Source organism: Streptopelia decaocto (assembly GCF_964273445.1).
Source record: "Streptopelia decaocto genome assembly, chromosome: 8".
NCBI classification, from domain to species: Eukaryota; Metazoa; Chordata; class Aves; order Columbiformes; family Columbidae; genus Streptopelia; species Streptopelia decaocto.
The window spans coordinates 18283543-18300788 of record NC_138662.1 but is presented as its reverse complement, the minus strand read 5'-3'; positions in this window follow the sequence as shown (position 1 = coordinate 18300788).

The window sequence follows — 17246 nt, the reverse complement described above, 5'->3', positions numbered from 1 at the left end:
TCAGCACATCTAACTTACCGTCGAAGAGAACTTCCCAGGCTCGGCATTCAGTTTGCAGCACAGCTGAGAAGCCGAGTAAGAGCTGAAGGGGAAAGTGTGATGTGTGTAGACAAGATGAAACAAGTCAGAGACTCTGCACCTGCCTGTTATTAACTTACATAATCGAGCAAAACCAAAGCACCACCAACATATAGAGACTTGTAGCCTGCAACGCTCCATTTTTTTTTTTTGGTTCTCCCTAGATTTTGGAGAGACTGCACCTGACCTTTGTATGAGCTGATTCTAGATGTGCCAAGCAAGCAGTTCAGTAACAAGCTAATTGGAAATAATGATTTTAATTAGTGTAATTGGATTATGCCAAAGTGTTTTTTTGGGGGGACTGTGCCGTTCTGCTTCAGATAAGTTGTTCAAACTGTCCTGTTTGTACACCGCTCCTAAACCAGCACATTGTGTAGGGGTTTAGGCAGGGAAAAGGGCACTGGCCAGAAAAAACGCTTGATTTACTTCAGATTTGGTATTTAATAACACAAGGAATGTAGCAGGGATTGCAGCGGGTTTTTACTAGAGCAGCAGATTGTTTTTGTAAGCTGTCGTCACGTGCACCTTGCTTTCTCAGGGAGTCAGAAGGTTATAGGTATTTTCTTAACCTTTGTGTCTTGCTTGTCATTAGCAGCTGAGATCCTGTCACCATCGACTGTGGACAGAAAAAGCAAAGCTCTTCATTATATGGGATCTTACCTTTTAATGGGAACAGGTCATCAATCAGTTCTCCGAAGTGCCAGAGGCCTCAGAAATTATAGGTAGTTGAGATTAGATTGAGACATGCCTGAAAACTTGAGTATCTTTGAAATAGTTGCATCTCAAAAGGTACTCGTCTGCAACTAATTACGTCTGCTTTCAATTAGCAGAGGAAACAACTAGCAAATCATCAGTGTTATTTCCCTCCACAGCACTTTTTTTGAGGCAGCCTTCCATAACCTTACGTACTTGAGAGCGTATTTTAGCACTAACACTCGATATGGATGTTTCTCCTCCTGAGAGGAGCTGTGATTCTCACTAAGGAAACTCACAGAATGCAATTAATTCATTTACTGCAGCATGGTCCGTTATACTTCAACAGATCAGCATTTGCTGCTGCTTGTAGTTGGTGGCTGAGTAAACTCTAAGTAAACTCAGTTTCAGAATTTCAGCATTGGTTTAATTCCTTGGCATCTCTCTGTGCGTTTTTCACATTGAGATGGAATTTGACTTTCACGTGCACAGTCCTTTTCATTCCTGTAGATCCTCTACATGAGATTAAAATGGTGATATAAATAATGCCCCCTGCCCTCAATGAGATCACGGCAGGTTACTCAAACACTACCTCAAAGTCAGATTATGATGGCCAGAGTAGAATGTTTGAAGATAAGTAACTGGATAATAAAACTAAATGCTCATTGGTTATCCAGGGAAACTGAACAGAAAAAAACAGCCTGGGAGAAGTTGTAAGAATGATTTATTCACATGGTATTATATTAAACATGTTAAGTTTGGGGTGTGCTGGAGCCTCTCTTTTATTACATCCTTACCAGTCAAGTGAACATGGGTTTAGAAGAAAGGAATGTTTTAAGCAAACAGTGCTGACCTAGATTTTCAAAATGGGTGAGCTTGAGGACACCGTCTTCATTTTATGCCTCGTTAACTTAGCCTGTTCTTCAGGGTTTCCATGGAAACTACCTCTTCTTCGGTGTCAGACAAACTTTTGATGGCTCGAGTAAGAAGGCAGCAGGAGGCACTAGGGCAGAGAATGTGTTAGAGCCCTAATGGAAGACGGCAGTGAATGAACTTCGAACGTAAACAAAGGAGCGGTACTAGAAGACCATAAATGTCAGTGCATTGACACCTAGGATGATTCAGCACTGCTAGGGGATGTGAAAGTACAAACTTAACAGAGCATGACCTTGTTCTGATAGTTAATGAAGTTAAGCTGGGCTCAGCATAAAATAACAGATGAGTCTGACTTTCTCATTGTGGATGAATAAGCAGGGCTCTGCCCCAAAATTTCAAATATGATGCTGCTGAGGGAGGATTCAAAGTGCAAAAGGCACCTGTAGTACAAACACACTTCTGCCATATGGCTGTATTGCACCCGGTGCATTTCTAGGCTATTGTATGTACTGCACTGTCCCTGTCAGTCTGGGATGAATCGTATGAAGTTATTATTAATTAATATAACATTATTGTATTACAAATTGAACTATTCTTCTTGGCTGATATTTTGAAAGGACTATATAAAACACAGTCAGCACTCATTCTGCATTGATTCTCACTTGGTGTTCAGCTCTTAGCGCGTCTTTAAAAATCACAGCCATGAAACATGGTAGAAGCCAAGCTTTTCCGCAGTGCTTCCAAGCAGGTGCACGTGGTTTTTGCAGGCTCAGTCACTTATTTGTACGAGTGTGCTGTGTCATTGGCGTTGGGTTATTTGCTATCGCTAGTGCCCAGTAAGGAAGAGGCGCAGCACAAAGTACTTAATCTGGTTCATTATGGGTAAGGGGTGAAGAACAGAAGTCAGAGCGGACAGATCCATCACCAAGCTGAATGGATCTTTATGCTGAATACAAATTACTTTCTTCTTCTTGATAGTGTAAGGCCACCCTATCTTTACAGTTTCAGACTAAAACATTTCCATTCTGCTTTGAGAAAACTTTTAAGCTTGGATGTCTTGCTCACAGTTTTACATCTTTCTATGTGATCTCGTAGTTTATAAGTCAAAAGTGATATAAAGTGTTTAGATTCTTGTCAAAACAGAAGATTTCAGCAGAGTCAAACTGAAAATTATGCAGAGAGTTGGGCATTAATGAGCAGGGAGCTGGAGGTGTGATTCTAGGCTCTACTACCATGGGATTCAGGACAAGTTCTCTGATCTTTTTCTCAAGCCTGTGTTTCCCAATCTGTAAAGTAATACAATGGTATCTGTCTTTTTATAAGTAGTTCTTTTAAATTCTTTAAGGTCTGCATATGTACTGGGGGATCTATAACTATTTTTGGACCAACAATTGGGCTAATTGCAAGTCAGAAGCCCTTGAGTGGTGCTGTTGTTTGGAAGTAAACGAGCCCTACTCTTTTGCTCTTCAGCTTTGAGTACCTTTTATGCCTGAATACAGAATTCATTATAAACAGAGCTGAACTGGGCTCTTGAGAGGTTCACAGGATGTCAGAACTCGTCTTTCTCTGCCTCTTTGCTCGCAGGTTTAAGTTGTGGTCACGTAGTTGATGCATGGGAGGTACAGAATGGAGGTAGGTCAGGTACAGTGGCCTGTGGAACATAAGCATCTATTCCGTGCGGCACAGTGGGTGTGAAGACTCAGTGCTCAAGTTGAATTTCAAAGCTGTAGTAGTAGTTTAAATCTGGCAAGCTTCAGATTGGCATCCTAGAGTTTAAAATAGTGCCAGCCCGCTGCCCTGTCATTGTGCTCTGTTGAGAACCAGCAAAATACAAGATGATTTGTGGAGACTTATAATGTGATGCTGGGGAGGCTTTGGTTGGAGCTCTTGGCTCGCATTTTGTGATCCATATCTCCAGGTAGCCCCACCGTCCACCGAAACAAAGACCGCAGACCTGGAAACCAGTATGCAGCAAGTCAGCTTTGCTCCTGGGGCTTTACTTGTGAGATGCTGTTCACTGCGACGAGCATCCTTGTGAACTCACCATCTACCTCACCGCAGAACTCAGTCTTGGGTGACAAGATGAGCTGGGCTGGAGCGGGGGAACGCTGCCTGGCTTGTACAACAACAGAAACAGTTGGTGTTATCAAAAATAGTGGCAGTTCTCTCCACTTTGCGTGCAATGGCCTTGCTGTTGTACCTAGCGCAATGGTGAGCTTACACCTTAGGTTCTTGTATTGGTACATTAATTTCTAAAGCTGTCTGGTGCTTAATGAAAACATACAATAAGGAAACTAGGGCTACTCTGCATGAGCTGGTGTCATGCGAGGTGGATAAGTGAGGGCAGACCTGCTTTAGGGACAGGTTTCTTGCAGCCATAGACAGTTAGACTGGCTTAACACTGCAAGGGTTTTTCTCTTGGCCATTCTTTCGTCTAGTGTAGACAGGTCATTTCAGGGGACTCTTGTTTATCTTTGAGCTTTCAAAGGATCGTGAAAGCACAGAGCAGTACAGAGATAAAATAACATGCATTTGTTTAATGTTATGGAGTATGTGGAACAGAGTTACCTGGACAGCATGGAAAGGCCTCTTTCAGTTCCTGTTTTCATAATTATGTGGGCTTTGTAAAAGCTCAATTTCTCTATGCAGCCTTGAGGATCAAATTCTGCTCTCAATCCCGTAAGCTTAATTAAAATATAGTTAGGCTGATATGATAAAAATGTTGCTGAGGCGGCTCAAGTTCTGCAGTACAACGTGCCCGGGTGTAAAAGGAGAGACAGACGTGAAAGCACAATAAAGGGAATTGCTAGGCCGGGAGTGCTACAAATGGCTTGACCCTAACAGTGATCTCAGTGTCTGTGTTGCCACATGTTTTTCCTGTGTTTTGAATCAACCTTTCTATAGAAATCGCTGAACTTGCCTGAGCACGGGCTTGGCTTGACCACAGGCCAGCTGGGCTCCTCTGGCCGCTGGTCTGTCACCTTCAGCATCCTGCCCCTGATGGCACAGGACACATGTTTCCAAGGTTTCTTCACAGGGATGGGAACTGTTGTTGCTCTGATTTCTTGGAAATTGGGCTTTTAGGTGCACAGGGATTGTGAAACAGAGGCTGGAACACGCTGTTTCAGCCGACCTCCTCCTGTGTCAGCTGTCACATCCATAGGCAGAATTGATCATGCAACACACGTCCCTCCAGTCCCCTTGGGTGGGGAGCAGTGGGGACTTTCAAGAGCAAGAATTAGTTAGTCCCAGCTTCTCCACTTTGCCAGCAATGCAAATGTTGGTTACCTGAAGGCTATTTAGGAAGAAGCCCATCACGATAATAAGTGAATATTGAAAACAACATCTTATGACCAAATATTATGAAATCAGCAGACCACAAAAAAAAAAAGAAGCAGAAGTTGCTGGGGCAGATTCCTCCTTTGCTTTCATGTGACTATCTAATCTACCCTGACCTGCCAAGTTATTTGAAAGAAGGATGCTTTTGTCTGAGCTCAGGACACAAATATCATAGCACCTCTCTGTGTTTGCTAGCATGGGTACATTGAGGAAAATGTTTACCAGCAGGAGATTGGTGCTGCTAATGCAATTCACTGTTATGGCTTTTTAGAGGCAGAACTCACTGCGATGATCTTGTCTGAGTTTTGAGGGTATTAGATCCTAAAGGTTTCCTGCATTTAGATAGAGGGTTTTATTATTATTTGTTCTGAGAAACAAGTACCTGCTATTAACGGCAGATGTGATGAAGTTAGGCAAGGAAAGAGAGTACCTGACCTTCTTTGTAAGATGCCTAAAGCAGAGATTATCCTTAATTATCCTCAATATTTGTCCTATAAATTGTCCTGTGGCGGTCCAGGCGTGCCCTGCAGACACTTCCCCGGGGCGGCCCTGGGCGGCAGTGTGCGCCCGCGCCGGCTGGGACGCGTCGCGGGGTCACAATCCTTCCTCGCCTTCCCCCTGGTTTCCAGGGATTAGTAATCAAGTTGCTGAGCTTTACCACAAATAACCGGTTACCGTCACCTGCTCCGGGCGCCGCTGCTGCGCTCAGGAGCAGGGCAGATGCCAAGTCTGCCCTTCGCTCTCGTGTGCCACAGGGGACAATGGACGTTTCCTGCACCCCAGCCCAAGGTCCAAGGGGGAAAATGGGGGTGGGGAGGGAGGGGGTGCTGGATTTCCCCATCCTCCCTTGTTCACGTGGAGAGTCCAAGTTACAACTGAGTAATCACAGCCACCCCCAGACAACTGACTCCTGCTGTGAAGCTCTCACAAAGTGTGATTAATTACATGATTAAGGATAGAAAATGGGTCAGAAGTGAGTAAATAGCTTTGTGCAGGGGTTAACCGGGTGTGTGTGTCCTTGGCCTGGCGCAGTGCTGCTCATGTTCTCCATATGCCACAGACTCGCACCCTCCAAGACATCACCAATGTCAGGATAAGATGGGGCCTTACCAAACTTTTGGACTTGGTGGTGTAATTCCCTGGAAGTGCATGGTAACCTGCTTTTCTTTTTGAAGATGTGGTGTTTTTAAAGTAGAACTGTTTTCATCTGCCACCACCGAATGACCACACTTGGTGCCCAACATGGGTGAAAGATGGGGACAGGCAACAAGAAGTGAATGTGTGACCACAGTGTAACGAGTTGTCATCATCAGGGGGCTATATCATTGTATTGATAGTTAAGATTATGAAGATATCCAGATTTTTTTTACCTTTCTCAGAAGGTATTTCAGTCACTAAAGAATCTGTCTGGAGGCATTTAATTTCTCTGAGGTACTATCTTACCTGATTGAAGAACTGTCCTCGCTAAACATCTGTTTTCTCATATTGCTATAGATGTTTTGGAAACGTCTTCTCCTAAGCTACCATGCAAGCATCCTTCCTTTCCTGTCTGGAATTCAGCCCTGGCCTTACTGAGCAGAAAGTCCCATTCTTCAGAGCCAAGGAGGAACGGTTTTATTATAAGTTTACGTAACTTGAAATACTAAAGGGCCCTAAAAATTGGCAGCGTGGAAAACTTCACAACATTATAAACCACCCAGGCTTCAGCACAGAGAACAATTTATCCTTGTCATATAACTCCACAGCGCCAAAAAAAACAATGCACAGCTCTGTCAGCCTTTCATGAACTTTTTGGTCAACATGATGAGTTTCTTAAGAAACAAAATGTCCCATCAACACCCAGGAATTGCAGACCAGCTTTGAGACACAAAATCAGTTTACTGAGTTATCTCTTCAGCTAGAGTTGTGTGGTAGGGAAAGGGTTTCCTTACAGAGCATTTGCACATGTCTAAGTTTAACTGAAGATTGTATTAAGATATTCAAGTTGTTTCCTCTTCAGGTGTAGAACCCAAAATCCAGCTGTCAACTTGCAGTTGAAGTAGAAGCTTTCAAGGGCAGAGGGAATTCCTTTGTCTCTATAAAGCTATTGCCATGTGTCCTGAAGCATGAGGTTTTCTTATTAGACTACTTAATTTTTACTAAGATCTAGTGAGTTAGTTGTACCAAAATCCACTCTTTTTCTTGAGCAATTTCCTCAAAATTTTCTTATATCTCCTGAGCTCATGGGGTAATTTTCATCAAATCCTTGTGTTTTTTTTACTAAGATGTGTTGAGTTTATTTTGCCAATTATCTCAGCATGAAAGGCATCATGAAGTCCACCTCTGCCAGGCCAGGCAGCGATTGCCTTAGACTTTCATGTTGGGAAGAAAGTAGGAAGTGTAGGATCTCCTGAAGAAATGAGAAATGCATTTTATGCTCTAGGACAAATACAGCTGAGGCTGGACTAAGGGTCCCACCCTTTTGAGTAGCCACGGCTTAGAACGTATTTTCTCTAAGTGTCAGTGTTACTTAGAGTAAATAAATACCATCTTGTATTTGGGAGGGAGATGAAAGCAGAGGCCTAAAAAGGTAAATTCTTCTCTTAGTGTAGGGAAATTGCAAGGGGTCTCGGTGCTCTGAGAGACCCTTCCAGGTCACCAACTCAATCCATCCTAACATAGCGCTTCTGTTATCGCTGTTTCCCACAAAATAGTTCTGCTGCTTACACCACGCTGCTGTGCAGCCCTCAGAGACCCGCTGGTGCCGTCGCTGTGTTGCTTGGTAGTAGATGTCCCCCATCAGTGACCACTGTCTGCTGGAACCCACCTCCTCAGTGGCCACTCGAGCAGCTGCCTCAGTGGATGCCGGAGGTCGGGTTTTGCTCCTCAGAAGTGCAGGTCTCTACCTCTCCTTGCTCCTCGTGCTTCAAACTAAACTAACAGAAAGAAGAACGGGACTCGGGAACAGGGACCGTGCCGTGAGTTCTCTGCATTTGTGAACTCCTGGGACAAACCCCGAGACACGGTCCCTTTGGATCAGCTCGACGTGCGTGCGCTGGCGAAGCATCTGGATGCTTAGGCAGCTGTTATCAGATCTCTGTTTATAAATACGAGATTTTGGATTTGGCTTGAGTGCTTGAGCTCACTAGCAAGCAGGCTTCCCCCCCACCCCAACAAAAACACAATAACAACCACCACGAACAATGACTGTTTCACCTCTCCCACATTAGCTATTAATAATGTTAATTTACTTCCCTTGAGAGATACCATATGTTCCCCTTCCTGATCTCTCTACAGGCATAAGAAAAAACTAAGGAAATTAGAGAGACTCCATAACACTGATGGCAACATCCAATGTCTTATCAGGCTTCCTGTTGTTGGGAGTATTGTTTTCCTTTAAAGATTAATATTTACAATGGTTACTTAGTTATCTTAGTTCATTTGGTGACCATTAAAGATTCCAGCCCTGAATGCGATGAATGAACCTACTTTTATTTGTCCTTGATGACTTATTTGTCTTGTGCCTCGTCTGGCTGAAAATCAAGGAAAATAATAATTGGGTTGGGCTTTTACTGCCATTTCATAGGAAGGCTCAAAGTGCACGTTTTTGTTTGTTTTAGAATGGGAGCCCTTACCCGCTGTTTCTGCTGATGTATGCATATTTAAGAATATATGTTTTGCGATTAGTAGCAAAGTTAAAATAGGTATTTTCCTCTATTTTTCTTAAGCTGCGTGCCCAGTTTCAGTGCTCCTTGGGGGGAAAACAAGGGTGTTTCACTTTTCATCCACAACTGCAGCCTTACAGGCTCACCCAAGGGTCTCCAATGGGACAGAAAAGCATTGTGTGCCCAGGCTAAAGAAATAATGCTCCAATCCAGGGTCAGTCCGTTGTTTTCTTCCCCTGTGCATCAGCTGAAGTTCAGAGGGGTTTCTCAGCAAGGGCAGAAGACACAGTTGTTTTGCTCTTGTGTTTTTGGTTATGAAAGCCCGGGGGCGCAGCGGGAAGCAGTCACTCAGTGTGGCACAGATAGAACACTCAATCCTGCCTCCAGAGCTACAGAGGCGTTTCTAGGGCTCTTGTAGGCATGAGGGATTTTGAAATCACCTTGAGTTGACTTCGTCCCTGCTGAAGAGGAGCACACGAATGTCCTTGTACTCACAGGGGTATTAGATGCAGCCCTGGAGAACGACACCAGAGACAAAAGCGGCCCATATTACAAATCTTTGCGTTCTAAATTTGTACCAGGTGCAGCTTTACAGCAGAGATGAACACGGGCGCATGAGTGGTTTTCAACCTGTCCTGTTTTTCTTCTCGGCATGGACTAAAGATGCACCTTACCTTCCCTGGAAGGTAGAAACTCCTGTCATCTCTTCATCGTCTGCCCTTAAGATGGGTTCACTTCCATCTCTGTGAGTTGAGCTCCCACAAACACCCTTCTGATGGTGACCCCCACCCTGGCCGCCTCCCCCTGCATCCTTTCTCCCGCAGCCCGTTGGCATTTTCTCAAGTCAAGTCCTCTGGACTGTTAAGACCAGGGTTACAGTCGGGTCTGTTCGCAGCCCAGAGGAGCGGAGGGCTTGTCGTGATGTGATGATAATTTTGCAGCGTGTCCGCACGCTCTGCGTGTGAACCACAAACCCATTCTCAGACACAGTCAGCTCTCAGAGAAGGGATAATTTATAATAATGACATTTCCAAGGTTTCTCTCTCTTTTTCTCCCCTTTACCCCTCCCGGTGTTTGGTGAATATGGCACAAACCATCTCAGCTTTTATAGGGGGAGGCTGGTTTTCTGGTTTCTTTGCAGACTGCTGTCTCATCCTGAAACTGCAGATTTGAGGTGCTTTTATAATGAATTCACTTGCACCGTGACAGATGTTTCTGATACGATAAGAAATGTGGCCCAGGAGCCAGTGGCGCTGTGGAGCCGCTCACGTTCCTCACCTGAATTGCAAATGCAATATTGCGTTCTTATCTGTTAAAAAACACGAGCAACTGCACATATAAATAATACGCCACCAACTGCCAGCTGTTTGTGCCAATGACATTCGTCTTAAAAGAATCGCTCCTTCCATCATCTGCTCTCTTCCCTCTTGCAGAAAATCTGCAGCTCTTTTGCAAGTACAGCAGGAGAGATTTGTTTTCTCTTTAAGCTGCAGACAGAGCAGTTACTTTAGAATAATTATGTATGAGCAAACCTCGCTTCCATATTTATGGCACAGGTAGTACCTGTTGTTGTTGTTGTACTTGTTATTTTCTGCATCTCCCTGGGCATAAAAGTGTCAGTGCTGCTTTCTCTTTCTTGGCAAACGCTTTTTACAGCACTCACTGTCTTTCAGTGGTTTCAAGGTTTCGGTGCTGAATTATATGGAAGAAAGTGTTTAAAAATAATTCTTCTTTTAATGTGAAAGAGAATGGCAAATCACTTTTGTGTTAAGGTTTGTAAAAGGTTGTTTTCTAGATATTTTGAATTTAGGTTGAAGGTACAACCACCCCTAGAATCCCAGACACAGAAGCAAGCAGGCCTGATCGCTTGGTAACTTTTACTATTAAGTCTTGCAATCAACCAAACTTAAAAATACTACCAGGTGAAGTTGTTCCGGTAATTGCTCTGCTGCATGTTTTATAAGGGTATAGCTGGGAAACACTTTGCAGCATTTTGCCAGCTCTGGGCAGGGATGTGTTTCTGTTACAAATGACCTTCTGGGAGAAGTTGACTGGGGCCGTGATTCATTGGCAGCCTGCTGGTGACAGCCTTGTTCCTATTGTTCTAAAACTCTGGTTTCACGTTTCTCCAGTTAGATAAGCTGCAACCATTATCTACACAGTGAGCTACAAATAAAGTGTGATGTAAGGATTAAGCTTATTATCTGATTGGCAACGTGGGACCACTTTTCCAGGTTAAGGGTTTGAGCAGATCTTTAACAAAACTCTGTCTTTTATTGCTTTCAGCAATGTATTGTCCTCCCAAAAGATAAAATATGCTTTTGGAAGCTGCAGTGTGTATATATAATGTGAGCTATAAATAGTCTGGAGCTGGTTCTGCACAGCACTGGTGCGCAGAGATGTTAAGGACGGATTCTTTGCAGCGACATTGGGGCTACTGAGAATCATCATTTGAAAGCAATGGCTTTTAAATGTAATTCAGTATGTTCAGATTCACACCAAGATCAGAATCTGGCTGGGAACGTCATATGTGTTTTGAGAAATGATGGAATTTGGTGGCCTCAGCTTAATCTTAGTTTTAGTTGGAGATTATCTATCCATTTTGAGACTAATACCAAGGCAAATGAATTCACTTGTAAATGAGGAATGCTTGATTATTGTGCTAGCTGAAAAACAGGTCTATATACACCCACAGTTCAGCTGCTGTAAATGGATGTACGTAAGGATTTAGAAATGGTTGCTATTCAGCTCCTTCTGATGGTAAGATGACTTTCAGCAGTTGAATGATATATGATAATGTTGATATTCACACAGGCTGTTCCATTACCAGGATAACGACCACAATGGCCGATCAGTCTCTTTTTTCTTCAGGCATAAGCCGGTTACAGGCTGACATTGGAAACGAGTTCTCTGGCTGAAGCGTTATCTTCCCTGCTACAAACAGGGTAGGGGCCATGGGGAGGGGGGAGAAGAAGAAAAGTACCTGTTCATAATGGGTTATCGACCGTGTGTTATCTCTTCTGCTGTAAAATCTTAATGGGACAAAGCATGGTAGTATTACTAAGGGCATACAAGGCAGGGTCAATGCCAGAGTATTAACCTTACTTAGCCAAGTTTTGATAAATATAATAGATCTCTTGTTTGCAAAAGGATTTTTACAGCAGTTTCTGGTCACGCGTTAGAACTCGCTGCGTTGCGTTGCATCCTCTCTCACACTCAGCCAGCAAAGAGAAGGGATCTTCCCACCGTTTTCTTGTGCCCTTTAACTTCAGTGCAGTTTTGAGGCCCAGTTCTGGGTGCTTAAATCCTCTTTTAAGTCTATCAGGTATGCCTAAGATAATGAGTCAGGCCTGAGGTGGAGACGGAGGCCGCTGGGCCTCGGTGGGGCATGGCAGATGCTGTGTGATCACCCCTAGCGAAGCATTTGGGGCTTTAGTTCTGTGGCAACTTGCTGTGGGCTGCACTGCAGGGTTCAGAGCAGCTTTTATTCATACTAGTGACTTCCTGGTGCCTTTTGGAGTATTTGCTTGAGGTCTGTGGTGATTTCAGATGTAACTAAAGGCGTGTAGTTTCCTTCCGAGGATGATCCATCCTGTAAGGTTGACACTTAAACGCATCAGACTTTCCAGTCGCCTTTACTAACCAGTTTATTTGACAAACTTCACAGTCACTCTTAGGGCAGGACTTGACCCCTACTTATACTTAGTCTCTTATATGTTGTCTTGAGAGCTCTCAGAGGCTGTAGAAAGGGGGCAGGAGAGCCAAGAACAACCTGTTTTGTATATTCCTTCCAGCTCATGAACCACTGTGCGGGGACACTGCAGATGGGCCGTACTGAGATGTACCGCGGTGCGGGGCCCATTGTGGGCACTGGGAAGTAGAGCACATCTTAGAGCTGCCTTCAAGGTGCTCTAGTTCATGCCAGAGAAAAGGAATGGACCTGCAAGGATCCAAAAACCACTTCGTCCATCTAAAACTGCTGTGCCACCCTTTCTGTCCTTGGTATGTGTATGCAACTAGGATAGCCAGGAGCAAGGAACTGCCTTTCCACAGATACACTGATGCTCCCAGACCAGAGACACATAAATCTGGAGATGAATAAAGCACAAGATCTAAAAGCAAACCAGTGCGGCTCAATCACATCGCGTTGCTGGGAGCTCCTTTCACACCACCTTCCTTTCACATTCTGCACCCTCATGTGTAAATGTCTTTGCTTGTGTCAATCCACAGACCATTGACCTCCAGGGCTGTTGCTAACAAGCAGAACAACCAGAATCAAACTTCCAGGTGAGCACTTTTCACTCCCTGATCTTAGCTCTGGTGCTGACTGTGGAAACATCTCCCCCTGCCTTCAACTCCTTCAGGCAGAGAAGGGAGTTTCTATAACAGACATAGCCCTGTTATTTATCTGGGCAAGTCTGAGTATTTTCCCAAAGAATTTGTGAAATACTCTCTGAATGATCAATGGCACAAGCATGTGACTCCAAGTCACTGGACAAGCAGCTACTTAAAAAAGCACCCACTGAAAAAGCAAGTCTGAAAGCCTGTCTGGTGTTAGAAAGCACTTAATTTAGAGAAGCGCCCATCTCGTGAGCGAGTGTCATGTCATAAGGCAATACTGCAGCGTTCCTCAAGGACAGCGCACAGAAATAGGTTCTGCTTTTCTGCATGACACACGGGTAATGCTATGCTGAATGTAAACATTCTAATACCCATGGCCTGTGATTTTTTGTTTTTAAATTTTGTTTCTTCCCTGGCCATTTGACCCCAGCATCACTGAGCTGTTCCATTGATTCATATAGTCTTGTGCATTACTAGTTTCAGGTTCCCTGGTCTCGTTCTGGCACTCAAACCTTTTCAGCACCTCCGCAGTTGTCTTAATTTCATCAGCCTCCGAGTTTGTAAGATTACAGCCATTTCCCAGGTGTGGATAACATGTTTCTATCCTTGGGATGGAAGATCTGGTGTCTCAGATGCGATCTTATCATCATACGTTGTAGTTAAGTAAGACTCGCTGCTCTCGTGTTGGTTGCACTCGTTTTCCATGTCCCTCTGTTTTCTGCTGGGCTGATTTAGGGCGTGCTGTGCCAATGAAGGGCAAGAAGTAACAAACTGTGGTGAACTATGCCTTTTGCATCTTTATTATTTCAAAGAGTTCATCCCCTCTTTTCAAAGACTATGTGGATTTTTCTGTTTCACAAATAAGGTTGTGTTTTGTCTAAATCCTCTCTCTTTGACAGGCACAGGAGGCCCCATGAGCTTCCTGACAGTCGCTCTTCCTCAGAATTACAGATATTTAGTGAATTCCCTTGCCACTTTGCAATATTCTTTCACCAGCTGTTTTCTCCCTCTATATAGTTTATATGGCTAATGGGCACAGATTCAGAACTGTTGAGTAAAATGACCAAATGTGATTATCTTCCCTGTAATAAATTGTGCAGAATGGGTCCCTAAGCATCGTTTTATGTACAGTCCTTGGCAGTGGGAGCCGCACCAAGACGTGCCAGCTCAAGTCTGGTTCCCCTGGGGGGGCTGTCAGAGTGGTCAGCAGTTCACTTCAGGCTTTCTCTTCATCCCTCGCAAGGTTTCTCTATTTTCAAAAGCACTTTCATCTTTTACATACCTTCCCAACCTCCCCTTGCCTCCCCCACTAATTCTTGGTTAGGGTAGACCTTCTGGTACCCAAAGTCTAAACCATATACATTGAAGATATGAACCACTATGATTATATATCTTAGAAAGATATGATGGAGGTGTAGCTGAACTCCTCTCCCTTATCCTTTCACATCCACCTTTTCTAAAAAATATTTGCCAGTGTCATATTCTAGTGGATCAATAAAGCAAATGACCTTGCTACTGGAAAAAAATCCCGAATATATCTTTGATGTGATTGAATCTCCCACCTTCCAACACTTCCATATGCTGTTTGGTTTCTTTCGACCAGCAGGAAGAGCCCAGACATCAGCTGGATGATGTTGTAACCTTCAAGAGAAGAACCTTCTGTTCCAAGGTGGATGATCATCTTTCTTAAAAGACCCCTTTGTATTTTCATGGATACTTTACAGATGTTGCAACTGTGCATGAGAACCTCATCCAGATATGAAATATGCACTTCAAAGTGTGCTTCCACACACCACTGAAACAAGACCTTGTGCGTTTGATAAATGAAATGGGAGTCTAACCTGGTTGTACAGATGCCACATAGCTACAATGGCTATGATGTGATTAGTTTTTCAGCCATGAACCTTTGACAGCGAGACTTTTCTTCAAGAAGAGGGTTTCTTTCCTATACCGGTCAAATAATTTTCAGTTGTCCATCTGTTTTTTTTCTTTTAACTAAATTACATCTAGTCTCTGCAGAGTTAGGGACTACCATCCCTTCTCTAATGTACATTACCAGGATGAATAAGATTATATTGGTTTTGGTGTCTCTTTCCCATTTAACAGTAAAGTTTTTTTCTTGATGCAAACCATTACTCATGAAGATGCATGTTTTCTAACCATGATGTTGGATCAGTATCTGCAGATTTGGGATCTGTCCAATGCTCCATCTTCTCTGCCAGAATTTTGAATTCCATCCTGGTTGAAGTAAATTCATATATATATATATATATATATATATATATATATACATGTTGTTTTTTAAAGGCAAAATTCAAGCACAGCCAGACAACTTGCTACAAATCTGAAAATTTCTGTCCATCTGACCTTCCATGGCTAAAATTGGAGAAGTCTGGGGCAGAGATTTGTAGCTCGGTAGCAATAACCACAGCAACTTCTTGAGCCTGATCACTTTGGCATCTCCACCAGTTGCCCATTTCATAATGGCACAAGAGGAGGTGGAAGGCAAACCTGACCTTGGTGCGCTCTTACGAGCACAGCATGGCAACGAAAGACAGGAAGAAAGAGAAAACAAATTGTAATTCAATAGGGATCAGCAACCCTTCTGAAAGTGCTGTACAGTAGCAAACAAGTCGTGGTCTCATGCAAATCGTTACAGGATCTTCTCCTTGCTGCTGATGTGCTCTGGTGCTCACCAAGTTTCATTCTAACGAAGCATGACTTTGTTGTCCTCGTTTGCTGGCCTGCGCTGCCAGGCTGTGGGGCTTTGCCCTCATTTTTGAGGGAAGGAGAAGCCCTAATATTGGCTTTGCTGGTTTCCCTGCATGCTGAAACATTTTCAGCCTAATCTCTTTTATTGGCAGCAACCAAAGCTGGATGCTAAAACCTCATCCAGAGACTGAATAATCGCAAAAAGGGGTTGTACACAACTGCCTCATGTGCCTGAGTGGTGCAAAGCCACAGACCCCAAATGTCTTTCTCCTCTTCTTGTCTTCAGTAACTTGAGCCCCTCAGCTGTCTGGGTGGTGGTGGGTCCTTTCATACACTTGTATTAACTGGTTCCCTTTGGATTCGAGATTTATATTCTGTGTTTTCCCAAGGCAGGTACGTAGGTTGGCTGCTCCCAGTACTGCTGAGCTTCCACTTCACATTCCCCAAATTCCAGCCTGGTGTGCCTAGGCAGGTATCTCTTGGCTGTTTAAATTGAAAAACAATAACATTGAAATACACTGAGGTCGAACAGAAAGTCAAACAACTTCTTTAGGCTTAGAGTAAGAGGGTGAGAGAGATTCTGTGGGCAGCAAAGCTAAAGGAGTTGGTCTTTAATGCAGGAGCGGAGCCGCCGCTCAGAGACATGTAGGCTGAGCAGGGATATGATGTGAAAATAGGAGAAACAGCTGGTTGAAAAATTCCCAATTATTTTAATTCTAGGGAAATTCCAAAGCAGGAGGCTTATGCATATATATGTAGCACATCTAAACTGCAAATGCTCTAACAGCTAGGATTTTTAGTGGTGTTTTCAAGATCTGTTCAAACCACTTTGCCATTGTTTTTTCCACCCACCCTTCCACCAGTGAGCAAGGATGACAAAGCAGAGTTAGAAATCTGCATATTAAAATTTTCACTAACCACACATTCTCAATGACCGTAAAGAGAAAGAGACAAACTGATGTGCAGAAAAGCAGCTATGAGAGCTCATATAATTTGCATGTCTGTTGATAAAACTGTGTTACTGTATAAGGAGCGGTTTGGGTATAGTAACTGTTATCTGAATAATCATGATGTGCAAGTAGAGAAAACAATGATGTTTCTAGGCTCTGTGGAGAAGCAAAATCCCCGCTTTAGCTCAGCACAGCTGAACTTTGCAGCCAAGTGCTTAATGCCATACCAGGTCAGTTGAGGTAGAGTTGTCTGTCACCGGAACAGTCAAAAGTTACAGAGCTCGCTATCCGCCAGCTGAGCGACACCCAGAAATTCTTTCCAGACTTATAAACAAGCAAAGAGGCAAGTTTGAACCCGAACTTCAGGGTAATCGCGCCACTCAGGAGCGTAAACAAACATGGCACCGACTGGGAAATTATTCTTGAGGTGTCACTTTTGACTGATCCAGACAAGAGGTTTCCAAAGTTTGGGTCGTGCCCCTGAGGAGCGCTGATGGAAGAGAGGTCACGAGCCTGGAAATGAGGTTGCGAGCCAACGAGCTTGGGAACTGCTGATGTAGAATGAATGGTCATGTCAAGGGGGTCCCCTTGGAATACCCTTTTCCCCCCCTCT